We start from the raw sequence: 7,255 nt of genomic DNA on the forward strand, positions 1-7,255 counted from the left end.
AAAATATATAAAAGCACTGATGCGCATCTGGCACCTCGTCATGTGGGCCTGATTGGGTTACAATCCCCCTCCGCGTGCCCCATGCAACAAAGATCTGCTCCACGTGGTCGGCCTTGTAAAACATCAACTTACAGTTCCACGGGTGGGTGCGCACACACACGCGAGTTGTCAGAAATAAATCTGGAATAGAGATAAAGCAGTATTTTATATTATTGGTCACTTTAGGACAAGTGTGTCTAAAGTCTGGCCATTGGCCATTTGCAGTTCACAGCTAATTTTTTTGAACAGTTTTTAAATTAAATCAAATTAAACCACACATGAGAACAATTGCAAACTATTTACTTGGTCAGCGTCAACACAAAGCTGAGTGAAATATATCGGACATTTTGACTTTCATTGCATCGGTTTTAGGTTGTAATTAGGTAAACACCAGCTGATGAATAACAATGACGGCCATGTTACGTCGTTCTGCGTTACGACGTTCCGTGTTACTACTTTCTGTGTTATGAAGTTCCTAGTTTACGACGTTCCGTGCTACGACTTTCTGTTTACAACGTTCCATACTACAACATCTCGTGTTACAACATTCTGTGTTAGGATGTTCCATGTTAAGGTGTTTTGTATTACGATGCTTCGTGTTACAACGTTTCGTTTTACAGCATTTTGTATTACAAAGTTCTGTCTTACGACGTTCTGTCTTACGACGTTCTGTCTCACGACGTTCTGAATTAATCCGTTATGTGTTACGACATTCCGCGTTACTACGGTCATGTTACGACGTTCCCTTGTTACATACGTACTCCCTTACAACATCCCTGCTTAATGTAACATCGATTTTCAAAGTACCTTATTTTTCGGACCATAGGGTGCACTGGATTATAAGGCTTAGTGCCGATGAGCGGGTCTATTCAGGTCTATTTTCTCACAAAAGGCGCTACGGATTATAAGGTGCATTTAAGGGGTCATATTATGATTTTTTTTTCTACATTTAAAGCAGCACCAAGTAACTTTTCAACCTTCATAAAATATTTTCCGAACTTTTGGGACGATACATCGACTTGCAAAGAGTTGAATGACGCCTCTGTTGTGGCCTGAGGGGGTCTGTATCACTTTTGCTGACACTTAACAACATTGAGGAGGGTGGCAGGAATCCTGCCACACAAAAAACTAAAAATATGATGACTTGACGTCAGTCCTCCGTTCCCCATTCGTTAAAAAGACGGAAGTCGATGCAATCGTCTATGTACCGCCAGAAAATAAAAAGAAGAAGAAAGCCTACGTGCAATTACTGCTAACATGGCCAAAGCTCCAAAACAACCAAAGAAGCGAAAAGTTTTGTCTGAGGCGCCAAAAAAAACAACGGAGCTTATAAGGATAAAGGGACAGTCAGGATAAACTTTGGCTTTCACTCGCTGGTGTGAGCTCAAAGACGAGGAATTTCAGACCGATGCTGCCTTGGCTGTGTCCAATTTGGTTTGATGCTCAAATCAAAATGCTAATGCTAATGTTAGCGATCGGAAATATGTGTGTAAATAGCCACCATGTTGATAGTTTCACTACTACTTACTTCCTTTCTTTGCTTCCGACCTGCATCCGCCCGATACATTGTTGGTAGTAGTGTCATGCTTGTAGCCCAATTCAAGATCATTTCTTGATCGTGTCTTCTATTTAACATCAGCATCCCAGCAGGCACAAGACATTGATACAACGTTGATTATACATATATGTTTTTTAAAACTGACTTCTAAACAACGTTGCAAAATAGTTGTATTTGTATATTTATACAACTTTGATGTCCAACGTTAGAGCCACGTTGTTGGTTGGGAAATTACCAAATTTCAATGGTCAAATCAAAGTCACAACCTTACATTGAATACATGTCATCAAAGAGCATGTTGTTTCAACATTGTATTTGTGTTGTAAAATATTGGTTGGGAAATGACCAAAATGCAATGGTCAAATCAATGTCAGAACCCAACATTGATTAAACATTGTGAAAAGGCATGTTGTTCCAACATTAGGTTTGAGTTGCTCAACATCAGGACCTAATTTAACATGTTGTCAACGTTGTTTTAATGTATTGTGCCTGCTGGGATAGCCATTAGAGACGTACAATTTGTGCCAATATTACAGCGGACATCATGTCAGTATGACGCTATATGCGCCAGTCATAATGGGAAATGTGGTTTTCTTTTGGCAACACATTACCACTTCTGTCCACTTGCGCCTCCAAAATCAACCTAAACTGAAAATTCTTAAGTGGGGCTTTAAAACACTTCCTCGTGGTCTACATAACATGGAATGGTGGATCTTTGGTCAAAATGTGTCATAGTTTTACAGACCATTTTCAAGTAATTTTCTGACCGTCTCTTCAGGCTGCGCCGTTTTGTGGGCGGTTTTATTTACTTGGCTCCACCTCGACAGTGTCTTCTTCCCGTCATATTTTTTGTACCGGTAGGTTTTAGTGTTCCCATGACGAGTGTACTGACAGATATAAGTTAGAAATGTAGGTTACTTTGTATTAGAAATGGCAACAACGGAGGATTAATGCTCCACAACAAATGGAAAGAGAAAAGAAGGAGCTCATTGACTACAGCTCGAACTAAAATGGCGAAGGCACACACATTTTTGGGACTCATGCAGATCCCAAATACACATCAGCAAGTACCAATAGGTAAAAAAAAGTTGTAGTGAAACTATCAAGCTGGTGGCTATTTATTGCTCCCACACATATTTCCAATAGCTAACATTAACATTATTACCTTTTTTTTTGAGCATCGAAAGTCAACAACAGATAATATGTATTGTAATAAGTGCCATTTTGGGGTCCTTATACACGCACCATACCCAGATGTTGAAGCACAGTACGTCTGACTATGGTAGCCGTCATGCCTTGTAGCTTACCAAAGTTGTACTAAAACCTTTTGACATATTTTTCAGTGCTGTGTGTAATGTTCTATATTCTCAATGAAACATCAAAGTTTTGGGCTTGCATTTATTGAACAGGTGTCAACTTTCAGTCCACACATATCTATTATGTGTTACTGCCATTTACTGATCACACTTATCAATACACCATGTACCAAATAAAATTGCTTTCGAGGTTGGTAAACACAATCAGAATTAATTTGTACATTAGGTGCACCGGGTTATAATGTGCAATGTCGATTTTTGAGAAAATTAAAGGATTTTAAGAGCGCCTTATAGTCTGAAAAATATGTTACAAAATGTAGTGCGGCGTTGTACTAAAAGAAAGCCTCTCGGCAGCGTCTGTGAGTTCGAAGCAATTCTAAAGAACACATAATGTAAATGCATGAATATCAGTTGTTTGGGAAGCCGAGGTTTTATGGAACTGCTCATTTAAGATACAGAAAAAAGAATCCTTACTTCCAGTCTAGTGTTTCTGCACTTGATGAAGGAAGCACTGTGGAAACACGGACAGCGCAGCAATGAACGCTAATAATGTCCGCTCAACAAAGATAGCTTGGATCATCTGACTTTGATTATGTGCATCCAACACGTGTCCATCACACCTGCACTCCCTCATGTGTCGTGTGAAACTTCACATCTGCTGCTTCAAGTGGACATATGTTACTTCTAAAAGCTGTACATCTGCACGGACCACCAAAAAAATCCATCACAGACGCTGAAGTGCGTCAAAAACAAAACAAAAGAAAACTTAATTTATTCATTAAATTATTATAGGTTCCTGCATAATTTAAATGGTTCAGGCAATCGGGTATCCCCAATATCGATTAGTACACTGGTACATTGGTTCTCTAACCTCCCACTTTTCTTATGTTTCGGTTTAAAATTTTGTCCACAGTCACGGTCATCGTGCAGCCAAACATTACACATAACAGACGAGAGCCAAAATAAAGAATCCCACACATTGGTGACTCTTTGGACAACTTCATAATAATCCACCATTGGGCTTAAGGAATTTGCGAAAGCAAGCACTTTGATAAAGAAGGTGAGAAGCACTATCGAATCCAAGAAAGAACTCGTAACAACGTACCAAGTAGTGATGGATAAATGATGCCTCGGTTGCATTTAAGCTGCAGTGACACTGTGCTGCAGTCCCATAATGCAGCCATCTGCTGGAATAAAACAAGTCACTACTATTGAATGGTTTGCAGCAAATATACCATAAATCCCGGACTATAAACCGCTACTTTTTTCCTACACTTTGAACCCTGCAGCTTATAAAATGGTGCGGCTAATTTATGGATTTTTCTTCATCAAAAGCCTTATGGCTTTTGATGAAGTTTTGATGAAAACTTTTAAAAAAACAAGCAAATATGTTGACAAGGTGTTTTATTGTTTGTGTTATAGCTCCATCTTTTGGACGAGTTCGCTCACTGGAGGTGTCCTTCCATTTACTTAGGTAGTGCTTTTTTTTTTCAACCAGAGTGCAGTTCAAGGTTCTAGCTTTCCATAGCGTGAGCTAGTGAGTCCATGAAGATGACTTCTGTTTTGTTTCATCGGCCTGTACATTTGCGCAATCTTTCTGTGTAAATAACTCATTTTGCAACATATATATCTGCGGCTTATAGACCGGTGCGGCAAATAAAAGGAATAATCTTTTTTTCCCTATATTTTATAATGTTCTAATATACGGTGCGCTCTATAGTCAGGAAAATACGGCATACATTTTTTTCAAATAATAGTTGTGCAGAAAGGAATACGAAACGTGCAACTCTACGCCATCTATGTTGCTGCTTCTTGATCTTAGCGCCGCTTTCGATACCGTCGATCATAATATTTTATTAGAGCGTATCAAAACACGTATTGGTATGTCAGACTTAGCCTTGTCTCGGTTTAACTCTTATCTTACTGACAGGATGCAGTGCGTCTCCCATAACAATGTGACCTCGGACTATGTCAAGGTAACGTGCGGAGTTCCCCAGGGTTCGGTTCTTGGCCCTGCACTCTTTAGTATTTACATGCTGCCGCTGGGTGACATCATACGCAAGTACGGTGTTAGCTTTCACTGTTATGCTGATGACACTCAACTCTACATGCCCCTAAAGCTGACCAACACGCCGGACTGTAGTCAGCTGGAGGCGTGTCTTAATGAAATTAAACAATGGATGTCCGCTAACTTTTTGCAACTCAACGCTAAGAAAACGGAAATGCTGATTATCGGTCCTGCTAGACACCAACATCTATTTAATAATACCACCTTAACATTTGACAACCAAACAATTAAACAAGGCGACTCGGTAAAGAATCTGGGTATTATCTTCGACCCAACTCTCTCGTTTGAGTCACACATTAAGAGTGTTACTAAAACGGCCTTCTTTCATCTCCGTAATATCGCTAAAATTCGTTCCATCTTGTCCACTAGCGACGCTGAGATCATTATTCATGCGTTTGTTACGTCTCGTCTCGATTACTGTAACGTATTATTTTCGGGTCTCCCTATGTCTAGCATTAAAAGATTACAGTTGGTACAAAATGCGGCTGCAAGGCTTTTGACAAAAACAAGAAAGTTTGATCATATTACGCCTATACTGGCTCACCTGCACTGGCTTCCTGTGCACTTAAGATGCGACTTTAAGGTTTTACTACTTACGTATAAAATACTACACGGTTTAGCTCCAGCCTATCTCGCCGATTGTATTGTACCATATGTCCCGACAAGAAATCTGCGTTCAAAGAACTCCGGCTTATTAGTGATTCCCAGAGCCAAAAAAAAGTCTGCGGGCTATAGAGCGTTTTCTATTCGGGCTCCAGTACTCTGGAATGCCCTCCCGGTAACAGTTAGAGATGCTACCTCAGTAGAAGCATTTAAGTCCCATCTTAAAACTAATTTGTATAATCTAGCCTTTAAATAGACCCCCCTTTTTTAGACCAGTTGATCTGCCGTTTCTTTTCTTCTCTCCTCTTCTCCCCTGTCCCTTGCGAGGGGGAGTTGCATAGGTCCGGTGGCCATGGATGAAGTGCTGGCTGTCCAGAGTCGGGACCCCGGGTGGACCACTAGCCTGTGCATCGGTTGGGGACATCTCTGCGCTGCTGACCCGTCTCCGCTCGGGATGGTTTCCTGTTGGCCCCGCTGTGGACTGGACTCCCGCTGATGTGTTGGATCCACTGTGGACTGGACTTTCACAATGTTATGTCAGACCCACTCGACATCCGTTGCTTTCGGTCTCCCCTAGAGGGGGAGGGGGGGGGGGGTTACCCACATATGCGGTCCTCTCCAAGGTTTCTCATAGTCATTCACCGACGTCCCACTGGGGTGAGTTTTTCCTTGCCCGTATGTGGGCTCTGTACCGAGGATGTCGTTGTGGCTTGTACAGCCCTTTGAGACACTTGTGATTTAGGGCTATATAAATAAACATTGATTGATTGATTGAACTCTGGTCAATGAGCTAAATAGTAAACAGGAAAATAACATGTAGCTCTTTTGGCACTTTAAGATCAAAATGTTTTCCTTTTTTTAAAATTTCCATTTAGATCGATGATGGTAACAAATACTGACGTCACTACTCCAACTTGCTGTCAAAAAAAGTGCCTTTGATAAAACTCAAATATATCTCCCGGGGATACTTGGACAAGTCTTCAGTGATAGACCAAGGGTCATAGGGTGGTTCGGTTCTTTTAATCCTCAGACACCCTCTTCCGGAAGACACAGTCAACCGATACAGCAGCTGTAACGGTCACATGTTTTTTTCTTAAAGTGACACACACATCGAGGTATCAAGGGACACAGTGTCACCCCCTGTTCAAAATGTATCGATTCAGTATCGTTTGATTATCACTAACAAAGAGGCCACTCACCTCCTGTCCATGCTCGCATTGTAGTTTGTGCTAACTAAAGTCTTCCATAAAGGAGAAAGTGATCCATTTCAGTCATCATTCATATACAGTCAGGGTCAAAAGTTTACATACACTTGTAAAGAACATAATATCATGGCTGTCTTGAGTTTTCAATAATTTTTACAACTCTTATTTTTTTGTGATAGAATGATTTAAGCACACACTTGTTTGTCACATAAAACATTCATAAAGTGTGATTCTTTTATGAATTTATCATGGGTCTACTGAAAATGAGACCAAATCTGCTTGGTCAAAAATATACATACAGCAATGTTAAAGGCCTACTGAAACCCACTACTACCGACCACGCAGTCTGATAGTTTATATATCAATGATGAAATCTTAACATTGCAACACATGCCAATACGGCCGGGTTAACTTATAAATTGCAATTTTAAATTTCCCGCCACACTTCCGGTTGAAAACGTCTAGA

This window comes from Entelurus aequoreus, linkage group LG04 (assembly GCF_033978785.1).
Source record: "Entelurus aequoreus isolate RoL-2023_Sb linkage group LG04, RoL_Eaeq_v1.1, whole genome shotgun sequence".
NCBI lineage: Eukaryota > Metazoa > Chordata > Actinopteri > Syngnathiformes > Syngnathidae > Entelurus > Entelurus aequoreus.